General features: G+C 35.0%; 1 protein-coding gene across 2 annotated transcripts in view; it reads right to left on the bottom strand.

The window, feature by feature from the left end:
• Window positions 1–18,655, bottom strand: part of LOC134677883 (synaptotagmin-7) — an 836,427-nt gene that overhangs the window by 775,547 nt on the left and 42,225 nt on the right. The gene's annotated exons all lie outside the window — the stretch shown is intronic.

Genomic DNA, 18,655 nt, shown 5'->3' with positions numbered 1-18,655 from the left:
CGTCTTACCCCACCTTACCTTACGTATTAAAATTGCCCGGGTTATTCGGGTACACCCTGTAAGTATGTACTATAGTACTTATACTAAAAAACCGTTCATAGATTTTTGTGCATTCTCTGAGATTTCCTTAAATGTAAAATAGAAAGATATACGTCATATTATTATTACATATAATATATATTCAATGCCAATATATATATATATGTAATAATAATATGACGTAAACATTGCCAATTAACTTACAGTGCCCCCAATTAAAAATTTGTTGACAATAAATGTAATACTTTCCAATTCCCGTGCCACTTAATCAGCTGTTTTAGGTAAATATTCTATGGGAATTAGGGCACGGAAATTAGAATTCGTAATAAAAAAAATCGCCAAAAATTTAAATCGTGTTTAACCAAACTGGTATGTTATCGCTTACATAAAGATACATAAAGGGCTCCTAAATATGATAATTGTTTTTGAAAAGCTATGTGGGAAATAAAATTTATAAGGGGCATCGAAATTAGAAAAAAATTGTCGCCCACCCGGATTCCGAAATACTTATGCGCTTTGCTCGAACACGCCGCGGCTTGACGTACATCCGCTTGCTTTGAGAATCAGCCGAATATTGCCAGTACAGGTGAGGCGGGACACGAGGCGGTTCAGATACAGACGTCGGCTGTGAGAGCCCTTTGAGTTTTGCCGACGAAATTTTACTCGCGCGCTCGGACAAAATTTAAACTTCGATCACGAGTTATTTACCACAATGAAGTTAATAGTGTATGTGCTCAGTGATAGTAAATATCATCTAGTTTAAGTATTTGACACTAAATTAGTGATACTAATGTAGAATTTTTCGTAGGATTTTTCATTATGCTCAAAAGTAGATTCCGGACAGGGCACGGGAGTAGTAATTTGAGCCTTTAGGTATTTTTAAGTGTACTCTAAAAACCAATTAATCAGTGAATTCATATGGAACCCGGTGTGAAAGTGTGGCTTCTTTATGTAAAAAAAAAATGGTAAGTATTATTTGATGCTAACCCGCGATTTTCATCACGGACAGAAAAAAAATCGTGTTCAGAAATTGACCCCTATCTAGCATAACCTTAGGAAAATTCTGAAAAGTTAACGGTTTCAGTTTTATGACTAACGATAATATTTCAAACAATACATTACGACTTAAAACTTTATGAGAAACAAAGGGACCCCATTTAAACACATAGCTGTCAGTAAACACACAATAAAGTATAATTCAGTAGTGAACTGTGTTGAGTAACTACATGAGGACATGCATGAATCATATGACCCCGCGCCAGGTCACCGAAAAAAGAATTGTATTTTTCTTTCTACACGTCGGTGGCATGCTACGGCCCTTCTGTATTAAAGCAGTCATACTAGCCTATGGACATGTTTTCGTACATTACCCAATTTCTAACAATGTATTTTTATATGTGGAACGTGAATGAAATCTTCTTCCTCGCGTTATCCCGGCATTTTGCCACGGCTCACATAGGAGCCTGATTTGACATAGGCACTAGTTTTTACGAAAGCGACTGCCATCTGACCTTCCAACCCAAAGGGGAAACTAGGCCTTATTGGGATTAGTCCGGTTTCCTCACGATGTTTTCCTTCACCGAAAAGCGCCTAGTAAATATTAAATGATAAGATCCGAAAAACTCATTGGTACGAGCCGGGGTTTGAACCCGCGACCTCCGGATTGAAAGTCGCACGCTCTTACCGCTAGGCCACCAGCGCTTTTGCGGAACGTGAATGAAATGTCTTTAAAAAATCCGTAAAAACTAACCCCCTTATTCATAATCGTCTACTAAAGTTGACAAGCCGATAATTATCGTTTGTCCCTTTCCATCATACCGATACGTCGGAAAGGGACAAACGATTATTACCGGCTTGTTAACTTTAGTAGACGTTTATGAATAAGGGGGCTAGTAATTAAAGTCCGACTCACGCTTACTGAACCATTATTTGAGTATTTTTTTCAAAATTTTAGACCCAGTAGTTTCGGAGATTAAGGGGGGGGGGGGGATGGTCAGACAGACAGACGCACGAGTGATCCTATAAGGGTTCCCGGTTTTTCTTTTTGAGGCACGTAACGTAACCATAAAAACTGAGTAGCTGACTAGGGAACCTACAATTATTTCATTTCATTTCATTTCATTTATTTCCTTGCTTTGTGTGTACAGTAGGTCTTATTAATAAATGATGTCTCAACACAACCCTGAGAGGGCACTGCAATCCACTTACAGATAAAATATATATAATACAATCGTCAGATATGAATAATGATATAGTACAGTCGCCGTCAATTTATCATGCATTAACAAAATATATATGTCACTTATTAACTAATTGTTTCGTTACAATATTATAATTTTTATTATATGTCAATTTACATTAATTTACATTTACAGAATAGGAGTAGGAACGAAAGATAGAGAGATGCCTGTATTTCTCCGGAATATTATTTATGTAATTAGTTATTATTATTCTGTAGGTATTCGTCATAGTTGAATAAACTAGAAGAATAATAGCGGTAAATAATTTCCATTTGAATTCTTAAAAAAAATATGGTTGTAAAGTCGGTTTATGGACGATTATTTTTTTGTGATAACGTCATAAGAAAACATTGCCATTACATTACGTAACGTTACCATGGAGATCCGTCCACAACGTTACCATGGAGATTTGTCCACAACGTTACCATGGAGAATTGTCCACACAGACAGACGTGACAATTTTTCATGCATGCTACCGGTGTCACAGAATAAGTAATAGTATTCCGGTGTTCATCGATTTATAAGACGTTATAACGTCAAAAATATGTATACAGCACGTAAATAAATACCTATGACCTTTTTTCATGATCGTTTAAAATCACGCACCACAGTGTACAGCCAATAACACGATTATGGCCCAGAATAAATAATTAACACGCAGAACCGCCAATCTAAAAAGATAATAATAAATAAAAATAAATAAATATTATAGGAATTTTTTTTACACTTTACTAACAAAAGCCCCACGGTAAGCTCAAGAAAGCTTGTGTTGTGGGTACTCAGACAACGATATATGTAATTTATAAATACTTAAATACATAGAAAAGTACCATGACTCAGGAACAAATATCTGTATCATCATACAAATAAATGCCCTTACCAGGAATCGAACCCGGGACCATCGGCTTCATAGGCAGTGTCACTACCCACTAGGCCAGACCGGTCGTCAAATAATAATGGTGAGTTGCCCTTATATCGTGACCATCCGGTCCATTTAATTACTTAGCAAGAAAAGTCACGGTAGAGTATTACGGCCTCACAGTAACAGAGTAAAATCGCCCTTATGAATGGATGAATATTTTTTTATTTTATTTTAAGGTATTGGCCTACAGATAAATACGTGAAAACTAGCATACATGTTAGCGGCTTTCCAAAAATAAGAGTAATAATACCGCATTTTTATTTACTTGTGTTCATTTATAAAAAGTAAGGTGATTGAACTTGGCAATTTTACTTTAGTTAAAATAATTAAACAATTGTGACGTCACTACCGGTCAGCCCACCCTCACCTGACGGACAGGTGGAAGTGGTCGAGATTGGAGGGGCGATGGTCTAATAAAAGGCCTTGCACCTCATTAAAGCGACGATTATTATCTGAGCAGCCTTAGGAGTAAGACCTTAACAGCCTATGCTGACAAAAAGTGCCCTAAAAGTGTATTTTTATTATTTATTGTACGATGGTGCTATTAATATTACTATAAATAGTTAAAATGCTGATAGTTTTAAAAGTGTGCTGTGTAAAGTTATAAATAAACGATAAATATGAGTATTTTACAACGAAGTTTCTTTTCTACAACGAAGACCTCAGGGGGCCGATTTTTGAAATTCGACCACTCGATTTCGTGTATTTCGTTAAATGATATCTCCACTACTAGGCGCTTAAATTCTACTAATAGAATTGAAATCGAGTGGTCAATACCACTAGTTTCCAAATTTTGATCACTCGTATTTCAAAAATTAGCATTTCGCCGTTTTATACCGATTTTCGAGTGACGAAATCGAGTGATCGAAATTCAAAAATCGGTCCCCAGCCCTCCTACTACGAGTTACCACGATTAGCGCTCAAAAGTAAGCCGAGCCCTAACATCAGAAGTGCGCAAGAGAACCTGAAACGCCATGTGGATTGGATGAGCAACAAGTTATATTTGCTGCATACATTAAAACACAATTCAACAACCGAAGAAGAATCAACGTGTTGCCAATTATCGGTGGCCAATTTTCGACACGAGCAGTTACTCATCATTTGGAGAACGTTTTAGTAAACGTTTTTGTACACAATATTATCTGGTGAGACGCTTTCATTTTGACAAAATTTAAGTTTGAATTGATTTATTTTAGAAGAAAATAATGCATGTGCAATGAGCGTTTTGATTAAATATACTTAAAGTAACCACAAAAATGGTCCTAGGACATCTAAATACTTATCTACACAAAGAAAACTTACTAAAATCATAGCCAGTGGTTGTTATTCTGTTAATGCATTCTAAATTCCGTATAAACACAAAAAGTCATCGAGTAATAAAAGCAATCAAAATCTTTCAAACAGTTATTTAATGATAAAAAGAGATAATGTAACTTTATATCACTACATCGCCAGCCACTCACATTTAAGTAAACATTTAACATGGAATTATGAAGGCACATAGCGCAAACAAGTTATCTACCCACATGATCCTAGAATTGCTAACTTGAATGATAATAGTAAAGTAATACCTAATCAATCTTAATTGTAACCGTGATTACAAGCCTTTTGATTTTTTTTTTATGAATGACATTAAGATAATTTAACGGACAACTTTTAAATATTTATTTCGAATCCAGTTTTTATGATGAGGGTGATGAAGAAATTAAACATATTTTCTTGTTAATAAATATCATTTATTCTATACAACGCTAACAAAATATTTATTCTACGTGAATTAATATTATATTACGTTTATTAGTAATTCGCCATACTTTACGAGCGAAATCATTGCATAATTATGAAATTTTTTCGCATATTTTCGAATCAATTTATTAAGTATGAATTTTGAAAATGAATCCACAAAAAGTAACATAATATCAAATTACATAACTGATACATATTTATTATACCGCGTAAATCAATATCTCCCAGTAAAATCCATCAGAATACAGCTTGAAAGTCAAACGTTTAAATAAAACGGTACAACCAAAACGTACGTAGAAATGTCAAAATTCTGCTTATTTCATTTTGCTGAACTACGATTCATTTCACGCTGTAAGTAGCTGTACTGTTGTTGAAAGTTATCAAGTCCAAATACTTTTACTTTGATATATGGCAATGTTATGAATATCATTAATTTCATTCATATAAAAATATATAAGAATACAAAATTTCTAAAATGTATATACCTGTAATCAGTATTAATCATACTTTATTTGTATGTACGGTAATAACATTAGTTGTACCTTAAGTAAATAATTAATATTTTATTAACAGAAATAACATGTGTGATAAATAGTAGCCTCAGCTTTCTGTGTTTTGTTGTAGAAGTACGTGTTGTTGTGGCGCCGCCCTGCTTTTGGATTCTAACACACAGGATTTACAACAGAAGGAAGCCGATTTAAATACAAAGACGCAAAAGAGACATTAATTTACGAGTGTTTAAAATTAACGTTATGTAAGTACGTATTTAAGGAGCAATGATTCAAGTAATCAGAGGAGACATAATGATATGTTGTACTTGTGATTTGTGATTATGTACTTATCTCGTATTATTCAACTACACTAGGTACTAAGTTACAATAGTAGTACTTATCAAGTTACAAATTATCATGAAGCCAATCGAAATCTGACAGACGTCCTTTACGTGGTAACTCAAAATGACAAATCAAAAATCGATTCATTAAGGACAAAGTACAAAACCACAATATTGTCATCTCTTTAAAACACGCAATCTTTTGCTATAATGAGACTTATTACAAAAAAAATGTAGAGACCATTTAATGAAGAACACCGTTTATTACAAGTCATAACTTGTCAAAATCGTTCAAAAGGACCTCCAGAATAACGGAAACGTCAAATGTGACATATTTATCTTACAAATATCTTTAAATTATCCATATCGTAACTTGTTGAAGTCTAGTAGATATCTAATTCATTTTCCGAATCGAGCCGTTAGGTAATATTAATTCATTATTATTATTGGTTATTTAGGTTGCCATGAATGAAAATATGAAAATTCCACCCAAAATAAAAATCCGAACAGAGTGATTGAGTGAATACCACTTTTTGAACGTTTACTACCTATTGCATATTTTTTGCAAATTCAATTTAAGATCCTGCGCTAACAACTATCTATAAAAACAACCACGTTAAGTAATGTGTGTGCCACTTACTTAGATTCATCAGAAGGATCTAGTCTAGTAACTGGGCTATTGAAAGATATGAAAGTATAAACAGTTGCCACTTGTTTGGATGGTTCAGAGGGACTACTCCAACAACTGGGCCATTAAAAGGATAAAAGTTGCCACTTATATGGATGGTTCAGAGGAATTAATCCAATAACTGGGCCGTTCAATAAATGGGAACCATAGTCTGCCGGCCACTTGCTGTAATGAATCTGAAGGGCTTCAGTGACTGGGCCGTCCAACTAACTGGTTCCCTAAGCTCAGACTTTATTTTATCTGCCACTTGTTTGGATCGGTCATACAGATTTAGTACAACAACTGCATTCCTTATTTTTAAACCGATTACTCGAGCACGAGTTTCGGGTCATCAATTGATCCTCCTCATCCTAAATTCAAATTAATCTATGTTTAACAACGGTCAAGACAGGTTCAACTTCGTGTTTGGTTTTCATGTGTTTAATATGAGTTAAGAAATAAAGTCAAGAAATTTAAATAGCATAAACAATAATACGAACAATCTATCATTTCAAACATCAAAGAAATACTATAGCTTTCATTTGAACTTAAACAAATTAATAACAGCATCTATTAGAAATTATTAAAAATAGCTTTTATGATAATATAATATTAAATTAAAAGCACGTAAACTACCCCATCGTGAAAATCCCATGTGTTCCTTTTCTTATTTTTTTTAATTGATCATTAGTTTCGTCTAGTCAATTGATTTCAAAATATTACTAACGCTTTTTGGATAAGGTGGAGACTTAAAACCACTATATTTCTTTTTTGAATTCTCATCTTATGTTAAGCTTATGATGCTTACCTAATCTTTGTTTAGAAGCGTTAAACTTCATGGTTGGTTCTCATATATATTAAAGAGTTATATTGAATCAATAATGTCCATAAATAAAATTCCATAATCAAATTATGATCATTTAATCACTTCAGATACCAAAGAACTAATTTTAATAGAATTTCACTTACCTTTCGTAAATAAAAAGTATGCTGCGTAATGTCACTAAATATAAGTAAACCCAAGATTTACAATTCATCAAATTTAATCAATCACAATAATCGGTATTAACCAACAAAATATGTCAAAACATAATTAACTACACTTTCATAAAAATTTAACTAAATGCATTATAAAAGAAGGCAACCTGGAGGTTTTTCCTGGCGCTTTTTTTTCCACCAGAGCCTTTCCGAAGCGTCGGTAAACTGATTTTTCCTTTGGCAAAAATAAAAACATACAAAAAAATATTAAAAAAAAAAACAACATTAATTTAACAGACATGGATAGACGACCTTGTTAAGGTCGCCGGAAGACGCTGGATGCGGGTTGCTTCCAACCGGCACATATGGAGGTCCAAGGGGGAGGCCTATGTTTAGCAGTGGACGTGTTATGGCTGAGATGATAATGATGATGAACATTAATTTAAAGGTTCAAGCAAGTAAATTTATTTTTTAAAGTACTTGTGAATTAAAATGGATTAAAAATAATTAAAACATTCAAACCCCCAGGATCAATTCTATTATTAAATTATCACTTGATGTCAGAATGACCGAAGCAAAACAGTCATAAATAGCCGTGTTAGCGGGAACTAATCAATAATTTTATTAGACTGTTTAAAAGACATTTAATTTTTATTTCAAAGTATAATTCATTTACAGTTAAATGTAGCATTAATCTAAAATCATAAGAACAAATCATGATCGTACATAAGACAGAAACATTAATTATGTTGAATCTTTGTTAACATAAGTTAAAATTATCGATAATTCATTAGAAAAAAAAATAACAATATGATACCTGCTGTATCTGACATAAAAATCAAGCAGTAAACTCATTGATCTGTTGTAATTGTTTTAAATCAATCTGTACTTTTATTAATTAAAACTTAATTAATACGAACACTTTAAGTGTCTCTGAGCACGAGCCACTGGTCAGTATGGCCGTGTTAGCGGCTTTCCAAAAATAAGAGTAATAATACCGCATTTTTATTTACTTGTGTTCATTTATAAAAAGTAAGGTGATTGAACTTGGCAATTTTACTTTAGTTAAAATAATTAAACAATTGTGACGTCACTACCGGTCAGCCCACCCTCACTTGACGGACAGGTGGAAGTGGTCGAGATTGGAGGGGCGATGGTCTAATAAAAGGCCTTGCACCTCATTAAAGCGACGATTATTATCTGAGCAGCCTTAGGAGTAAGACCTTAACTGCCTATGCTGACAAAAAGTGCCCTAAAAGTGTATTTTTATTATTTATTGTACGATGGTGCTATTAATATTACTATAAATAGTTAAAATGCTGATAGTTTTAAAAGTGTGCTGTGTAAAGTTATAAATAAACGATAAATATGAGTATTTTACAACGAAGTTTCTTTTCTACAACGAAGACCTCAACCGAATGGCGCCAGATTTCCTCATTAATCATGATACTTGATAATACATACTTACTACCTAATCTAGTGGCTGTGGGTATGGATTGAGCTCCCTGGCAAAGATATGAGGAGTGTACAAATTTTCAAAATGTCGGCAACGCGCATGTAACATCTTGGAGTGGCAAGCATCCATAGACTACAGTGACTGCTTAACATCAAGCGTGCCGTATGCTTGTTTGCCACCGAAGACATATCAAAAAAACCTACCCTTTTTTCCAAATGGCGGTTCTGCTAAACAAATCTACGGTCATGTTGGCAACGCCACATGTCGCTGGGTTGGCAGGTTGGCACTAATTCACCCGGGCACGCACCACGGAAGTTGAATATTTGATAGCATTTCCGTTTCCGGCGTTAATACGTAACGGGTGGGGGTAATCTAATATTTAGGGGGTGAAATGAACCTTTTCCCGACGATTTTCGGAATATTTATGAGGTTTGACGGTCATTTTACGTATCAGAAAATATTGCAAAATATGGCGTAAAGTCAACAATTTTTTCCGCTTTGTTTGTTTTTATTAACACAGTTTAAATTTTAATCAACTCCGAAATTATTAATAAAAAAAGATTTTATAATAATAATATTCTTCGGTCTCATAGCGAAGAGTCTCGACCAACACCTAGAGAAACTCTCGCTAGGTGGTTGGATCAAGGGTCAGATGCAGAAGGCGGTAATTTTGGACACGGCGCGTATAGTACGTCGATTCCTCACTCTGCGGCCCTGACCACCGGCAGCTTGGGCCCTGCCCCGCTGCCGGCGGCACCCTAGGTTAGGTTTTTTATAATGTGTTTATAATTTTTTTTTATTGTTTTGTAAGTGTTTTTATATTTTACTTTTATATTCATATTATAATTAACCTAACTTAAGAAGAAAAATAAATAAAGAGAATATTCTTTATTTCAAGTTTTAAACTCATAATATCATATTACAATACAATACAAAAAAATACAACACTATAAAATAATATAAAATTTAAAATACAATGAAGCAGAAGTTATAAATGTCCCTTGTTTTGTTGATCAAGTATGTATTTGCCTCGACCCTATGTAAAAGTTTAATAAATCTTTTTTTTATGTGGTATGTAGGTAAATACTAAAAGATTTTACTTAAAGCTTAACAACTCTATATTATTAGTTCTTAATACTGATGAGCTTTTTGCCCAATCGTTAATTAAAGGGTTTCTATACATACATACCTATACTTACATACGCAGGTTTTTTTTGGTGTACGTACGAAAAGAAACTACAAATGTATTGCATAACTGCGATCATATATAACCATGGATACCTTTAGGAACATTACCGTTCAAATTCTCGGGCCAAATTAGCACACATACACAATTACGCCTACATTCAAATAAGACGACGCGTTTACAGAGCCTGTAATCAAAGCTGGTAAACGAAATAATAGTCATCTTTATTACACTAATGGTACATAGCTAAGTGTAGATGAAATGCATATAATGTCAATAACTACCAATCAGCGACATTAATCCGCTAATAACCTTCTTGCTGTACGTACTGGCCGCTGAGAGTTCGCGGTCCATATTTGATTAGAATATGACTTGGACAGGGACAGGTTTATGCCATACATTGAAGAACCAGTCAAATAATTCACGTATAATAATTTAATGCAGATTAAAAGATAACTAGTTAAAATGTTGTTATGAAATGACAGACTAACTCAACATAAGTAAATATATCATTGTTGTATAAATGTATTCCGCTATAATAAGTATTTTGTATATTTTATTATCAATCTGTATGGCAGTGCGAATTCATGTTCAGGTATAGTCTGTCCGTTTTTCTAAGATCAAGTACGCCATAGTAAATGTATGGCGAACTTGATCTTAGAAATCGGACTGGCTATACAGTCTGCAAAATTTACACGGGTACACGAATCGGGTCAAAAATATTTGAACAGGCGGAGTCACAATAAATCCCCACTTTCAGTTCAGGATATTTTATATGTATATAGCCGGTCAAGCAAGTTTGTCAGTAGAAAAAGGTGCAAAATTAAAATTTTGTATAGGACCACAGCCGTTCGCGCGCTTACATTTTCTTAATTTGCCGCTCTTATAATATTTTAAACTTTCTCGTTTTGAACACATATTAACTCACATTATACGAAACGAAACTGATTTACGTCGGTTAATCAAGGTAATTGAATATAATTCGCGTTAGACCCGTCTATAATGTGAGTTAATATGTTTGCCGCTCTTTTCTACTGACGGAAATGGCTTGAGAGAGAACCTACATATATGTTACAGTAGAGGGTGGATTCAAATGATCAACATTTACAGATAATGTGTGTATTTGTTAAATTAATTCAGTGAAAGCATGATAGGAAACATGTATCTACATATAGGAGACCGGGTATGATTATCTCACGGGTTATATCTCATGAATAGAACATATTCTAGATATCTTGCCAGGCATCCACTCAATTTCATGTCTCTCTAATTGGACAGCTTTTTTCCATAGTTCTCTGCGAATAGCATCTTGTGGGAATCTGAATGGAAAGTAATGTAAAATGACAATACCAAATTTGATTATTAATTTGAAATAACTAGGTAATTTTTTTATAGCTCCATCTCATGAAATAAAAAAGGAAAATACAAATCTGTAAGAAGGAATTTATTACTACATTTATAATTATATAGAAAATACCTAAACCAAACACAAGTTAATAAAATAGTCTACTTCATTTAGCATAATACCATCCCTATTATCCTCGCAATTTAAAAAGTCGTATGTTGCAGTGAAAGTCGTATGCAGTTGTTACGTTTTAGCTTAGCACGGTAGTATTGAAAACAAATCGTCATGTTTTTTCCAAATTCTACTGAAGTTATCTGTTTACTACAAGTGAAAAGTGATTCCACTGTCCTTGGTATGAACTAAAATAACTTCTGCACCACTTCACGACACATGAATATATTTTTAATTACAAAAAAACGTTGTTTTTAAAAATTAATTTAGCCATTTGTCACTGACTGTCATCTCGGTCGTACTGAGATTGCCAATCGAGCAGTTTGTAAGTACCGCCTATCGCGGGGTAGTTTGCGTTGGGTCATAATTGAGCGGACAGAATACTTCCATGTATAGCATTTCGCTGATTGCATAATTATTTTCCATCGTATTTTCACGGAAAAGTACGAACGTGTCTTGCTAATTCAATCACGGCACTATTCGGGAAATTAATTAGAGATTAACTAGATACGATATAGTAAAGATATGTGACGTACCACGAATAAAGGTACCTTATGGCGGTTGGCGCTTACGCTATTATTAACGTCGCTCCAATATTATTGCGGCGCTATGCGACGTAAGCGCCGGCCGCCATAAGGTACCTTTTTCCATGGAACGTCACATATCTTCACTATTTCATATCTAGTGAATCTCTAACTCATTTACCGAATCGCTGCGCCAGCCGCCATAAGGTACCTTTTTCAGTGGAACGTCACATATCTTTACTATTTCATATCTAGTGAGTCTCTAATTCATTTCCCGAATCGAGCCGTCAGTCGCGGTACAAAAAGTACTGACGTTGACTGAAGTAGCATGACAAATACGAACGTTCCGAGAAAAAAATACGATGGAAAACAATTATGCACTACATTTGTACGTAGCTTCTTTTTGCCGTTTATGTACAAAAATAGACTACATAGAGCTGTTTAATTGAAAAAGTTGGTATCTCCAAAGAATCCCCAAGTTTGGACAAGTTGGAACTTGTTTCTAACAACCCCCGCTTTTATTTCTAGAGGGAATGTGAAAGTGTGAGAAATGGGGTGAGAAAGTTTCCTTTTTACCAAATAAAAGACAGGAATAAATAAACAGGCCTTTGTAGGAAGAATTTTGGTAGGAGGTAAATTGTTTATTGTTGCTAGTGACTTCACAATTTCTAAAATTAGAGGAACGCGGAAAACATCAACTTGAGAAAAAAATTATGAATAAGAAAATGTTTATTTTCGGTAAATAATTATGACTCGCAATTTTGCTGGGAAATATTTGACTTCGATCATTAACATTTATCAATATTTTATGTAATTTTTTTTGTCATTAAGTTAATGTTATATTGATATAAAATGAGTTTGAATGTGACAAGTTTTTGGCAAAAATTTCATTTTTGGTACAAGCTTTTATCGCTGACTGTACTTTTCTTACGACAGACAACTAATACTCATCGAGACAATTCAAAAAACCCCTAACACAATTAGGTTGCGTTGTTTCAGCACAGAGTTCCTATGGCCACCTCCTGTCTCCATCATCAGATCAGCTCGATGGTACCATAATATTGCATTGTCATCCGATTTATACATGCATGCAAAATTTCAGCTCAATCGGAAACCGGGAAGTGGATCAAATTTAACTTGCAAGATTTGATTACAGACAACGGTCAGGTGAAACTAAATAAAAGCTTGTAAAATTGAGTTATGTATGTATTACTTCTTCTTCTTCCTCGCGTTACCCCGGCATTTTTGCCACGGCTCATGAGAGCCTGGGGTCCGCTTGACAACTAATCCCACGATTTGACGTAGGCACTAGTTTTTTATGTATGTATTACTTATGTTTGGATTTTTTTATCTATCGAACGGATACCCACCTGAGATACAATTCTCAAAAACAACTTATTTTCATCGCTTTTTAAACACGTAGGATGACAGTTATTTGCCACTCTGAGTCTCTTAACAATAAGGCTTAGGGGTCATCCATTAATTACGTCACACGAATTTTTAGGTTTTTTGACCCCTCCCCCCTCCTGTCACACTTGGTCAAATTTGGCAAACCCCTCCCCCCTAGTGTGACGTCACATTTTTTCTACGAAATCGCCAAATCGAATTAAATAAGTACCTAAGTATATTTAATATTTTATCAAAGTATTTTTGACGATATAAATATTAGTAATTTTATAACCCAAAACTGCTTAGGAAAGAAAAATAAACGAATAAAAACGATTATCGTTTTAAAAACTTGTTATTTAAATATATAGCGAATAAAATAATTTAATTAATTTTCGGTTACTGATGAAGTTAAAGTGACGTCACAAAGTTTGTGTCTCCCCCCTCCCCCATGTCACAATATGTCACATTTTCTTGACCCCCTCCCTCCCCCTAAACGTGTGATGTAATTAATGGATGACCCCTTATAGGGGCTATTACTGTAACGTTCTGCCGCCAGAGCGCAGCACTGAGCTAGCTAGTAAACAAGTAAACCATAGAGTAACTTATAAATACTGTGCCTTAAACTGTTTTTGACAAGTTTTCATAGACATTGATGTATCAAGGCGGTTTGTTAACAAGGGCCTACCGGGAAACGCGAAAATCTAAATTTAGTTAAATCTGCCTCTTTATCGCTCGAATATGCAAGAGATTTTCTTGTTTCGCGGTAGACCCCAGATTGTTCGAGTAATATTCCCTATTGGCTTGTTTCGCATAGATCAAAGAAAGGTCGTTTAGAATAAGTTTTTGGCAAAGATTTCATTTTTGGTACAAGCTTTTATCGCTGACTGTACTTTTCTTTCCACAAGCAACTAATACTCATCGAGACAATTCTAAAAACCCCAAACACAATTAGGTTTCGTTGTTTTATAACAGAGTTCCTATGGCCACCTCCGGTCTCCATCATCAGATCAGCTCGATGACACCATAATATTGCATTGTCACCCGACTAACGTATGTATGCAAAATTTCAGCTCAATCGGAAACCGGGAAGTGGATCAAATTTAACTTGCAAGATTTGATTACAGACAGACAGACGTCTAACGGTCAGACCCCTGTTTCACCAACGTGACAGGTGCGACGAATTGTAAAATCACTGTTGCTGACGTCACAGGCATCCATGGGCTACGGTTACCGCTTACCATCGGGCGGGCCGTATTCCTGTTTGCCACCATCATTGTATTATTAAAAAAAACTTTATGATATCGGAAAAAAACAGATATTTATCTTGCTAAGTTTATGACAATTGTCACAAGAAACACTACAATTGTCACGAAATTCCGACATATAACTCATTACCTGTCAAGAATTACCTACAATTCTTCTAAATCTTTGACAATTGTCAGAAACTTCGCAGGAGAAATATCTGTTTTTTTCCGATATAATAAAGTTTTTTTAAATAATACAATGATGGTGGCAAACAGGAATACGGCCCGCCTGATGGTGAGTGGTAATCGTAGTCCATGGATGCCTGTGACGTCAGCAACAGTGATTTTACAATTCGTCGCACCTGTCACCGATGTGAAATTGGAGCCAGGTGAAACTAAATAAAAGCTTGTAAAATCACATACATTTTAAAGAATCGTCGCTTTTATCCTAAACTGTCCTAAAATACAATTCAATACAGTAAACAATGTATGATCGTGTCAAAGCAGTCACTTTCCCACTAGACACAATACACAAAGTTGTAGGAGCGTTACTCCATAATGAGACGAATTGTCACGTTCGCAAATACAAACAGAACGCCGAAGTCAGACGCCCAAGTTTGTTATTGGAAGTAGGGGCCCGATTCGGATTATGAAAAAGACATCTACGAGTATTAGACATCACCAAGATACGATATCGATATGTTTAATATATCTAACCTGTCAAATTTGACATTTGCGCGATTCTGGAGATACTCTTGAACGATTTCCACAGGATATGACTTAGAGATCCAATTCACATCTAATAGATATGTTACTCTATCTAACGTAAAAGTGACATTGGTTGCCCGAATTGCGCTGCAAAAGAGAACTAGTTGATATCTAAACTATAACGTATCTACACTGCAAAACGTAATTCAAGACCAAAAAAAGTAAGAAAATGTTGCCATTGCAATAATTTGTTTGTAAAATAGTAAATTCATTTTGATAAATAATCACGCTAAGATAATTTATTCATTAGTAATTTTACTCCTACTATTTTAATAAGTACTTTTATTTACTTATTTGTACATAAATACAAGACGCGCTAGTAAAAATGTGGCAACATTTCTTACTTTTTTTGATCTTGAATTACGTTTTGCCATTAACGTATATAGATATGGACTGGCCTTACGGGCACTAAAAATGGTACTAGTTTAGCGGTGTGACTCACGAATTCCAGCCAATCGTGCAGTCTAACGCAACTAGTTGCGACCAATAATAGCGCGCGTGATGCGTACTCGTCAACCAATCGCGCGCGTGATGCGAACTCATCAACCAATCGCGTTGTACCGGTGTCACACCGCTGTAAGGCCAGTCACTAGATATATATGTCAATGCGTTTTGCAGTATAGAATGGATCTAGTAGGTACGTGTCGTCTCTTGTGAATATCTTGAAATTCGAATACGGCAGTGGGACTTTAGTTAGACAAGCTCGACTTCCAATAAGGGCCAGATAAAGGACAACCGCTAACACAAGGATATTTTTCTATACACAAATTAATTTACAGTTTTTTTTTTGACGTAATAACGTCTTATAAATCGATGAACACCGGTACCATGCACGAAAAAGATTCACGTTGTGGACAGATCTCCACGGTAACGTTACGTAATGTAATAGTAATGTTCTCTTATAACGTTATCACGCAAAATTATAGTCCGTAAACCGACTTTACAGACAACCACATTTTTTTACAATATCGAAGGTTTTCAAGTTTAATAGGTACCTGCTACTACATACATCGAGTTAGTATCGGTGGTATTCTAAATTAAATAAATTCCCTGCCTTTAAAAGCAGCAGCTAAAAGCAATCAGCTTTTTTTTAAACTCAACCCGTATTACAAAAACTCAAACTTTTAATTTTGTTTTAATATTTTCTCCCGGTAAATGAATATTTAATTCCATAAATAATGACTTCCTGTTTACGTTGTGGGCCGTCGTAACGACCGGGATATTATGATCTTGTTGGGGAGAGATTTAATAAAGAAATCAGCACCTATCTTCTTGTTAGATAATTTATATTTTAAAATATGTACTTGACAACTTTACATCAGCGCCATCTTTTGAGCTAAAACTCAATCGCAATCTGTTTGAGCTTTTATTTAGTTTCACCTGTTCCGATGTCTGAGTGTCGATCTGAGGTAGGGTTGCCAACTTTTTTTTGGTGGAATATAGTATTTTCTAGAATAAGGCATCAAAAATATAGTACATTTCAAAAAAATATAATACTTTTAGATAAAATACTCTGAGGGCCTACCGCGAAAATCGTGCTCGCTAAATGCAGGCATTTTTAGGGTTCCGTACCTCAAAAGGAAATAAACGGAACCAGTCCGAAGCTGAAATGATGCCTTCACCCGAGTTAAACACTCTACTTTTCATTTCAAATACGAGGAAAATAAAATGCATGTGTTTTTTTAAACATGAGAAAGTAGACATTCTTATAGTTAACTTTGAGGGTACTTTAAAGTATCGTTATTTATGGAATGGGGAAATAAATATCAGGGCCCGATTCGGATTTTGAAATAGACATCTATTAGATATCTTTTAGTGACCACCAAGATACGATAACGACATGTTTAAACTCTAACCTGTCAAATTTGACAATTGCGCGATTCTGGAGATACTCTTGAACGTTTTCCTCAGGATATGACTTAGAGATCCAATTCACATCTAATAGCTATCTTACTCTATCTAACGTAAAAGTGACATTGGTTGCTCGAATTGCGCTGCAAAAGAGAACTACGAGTAGTTGATATCTAAACTATAACGTATCTAGAATGGATCTAGTACGTGTCGTCTCTTGTGAATATCTTGAAGTTCGAATACGGCAGTCAGAATGGAAATTGTATTAACAAATCCATTTAAACCCAAATTTTAATTGCTTAAAAAATTATATACCTAGTCGTACTTGGAACTTGGAACGTAAAATGCTCTAGTGCAGAAACGTATCATTTTCTGCACACCTTATAGAACAACGATGACCCCATTTTAGAGTATGAGAAATGAAATAGTACATTGTGTATTAAGGGCGGGAAATAAGAAATTACGAACGAGTGTCAATTTTAAGCCCGACGCGAAGCGAGGGCTTAAAATGTTCACGAGTTCGGAATTTCTTTACCGCCCGTGGCACACACAATGTTTTTCATCACACTTGTAAGGAAAAAAAGGAGAATTAATAAAAACAAACTTCTGTATAAAACACTTTTCCGCCCTAGGGCGAAAATTTCAATTTCCCGCCCGCAAGCCCTACGTGTAAATAAGTGTTTTTCATCACACTTGCTCGGAAAAGATTTTTTCCGCCCTAGGGCGAAAATTTCAATTTCCCGCCCGCAAGCCCTACGTGTAAATACATCTTTTCCGAGCAAGTGTGATGAAAAGATATATGTAACTCCGTATCTATTCTCTTTGCTATAAGTCTCTCGGCGCGATTCGGGAAATGAGTTAGACATTCATTAGATATGAAATAGTAACGATATGTGACGTTCCAGGGCAAAAGTTACGCTATGGCGGTTGGCGCTTAAGCTCTATTATTAACGCCGCTCCAATATTATTGCGGCCATAAGGTACCTTTTGCCGTGGAACGTCACATATCGTTACTATTTCATGTCTAGTGAATGTCTAATTCATTTCCCGAATCGCGCCGTCTGTCCCCGTTCCGAGTCTAAAGAATAGTATATTAAACAAAAAGATCGTTAAAACCCATTTTAATTAGGGTAATAGTTAGATTCAAGCCGACAGGCGGGGACTAAGAATGAGTATCTACTAAGTTGGCTTAAGGACTTATTGAAGGACCACTTTTATAAAATATGTCTTTAGTTTAATTGCCACGATCCTATTAGGTACTCTAAAAGGTGGTGATAATTTCATTGCCACCACAGAA

Source organism: Cydia fagiglandana, chromosome 27, assembly GCF_963556715.1.
Source record: "Cydia fagiglandana chromosome 27, ilCydFagi1.1, whole genome shotgun sequence".
NCBI lineage: Eukaryota > Metazoa > Arthropoda > Insecta > Lepidoptera > Tortricidae > Cydia > Cydia fagiglandana.
The sequence above is the reverse complement of the archived record's forward strand: the minus strand, read 5'-3'. Positions and strand labels throughout refer to the sequence as shown.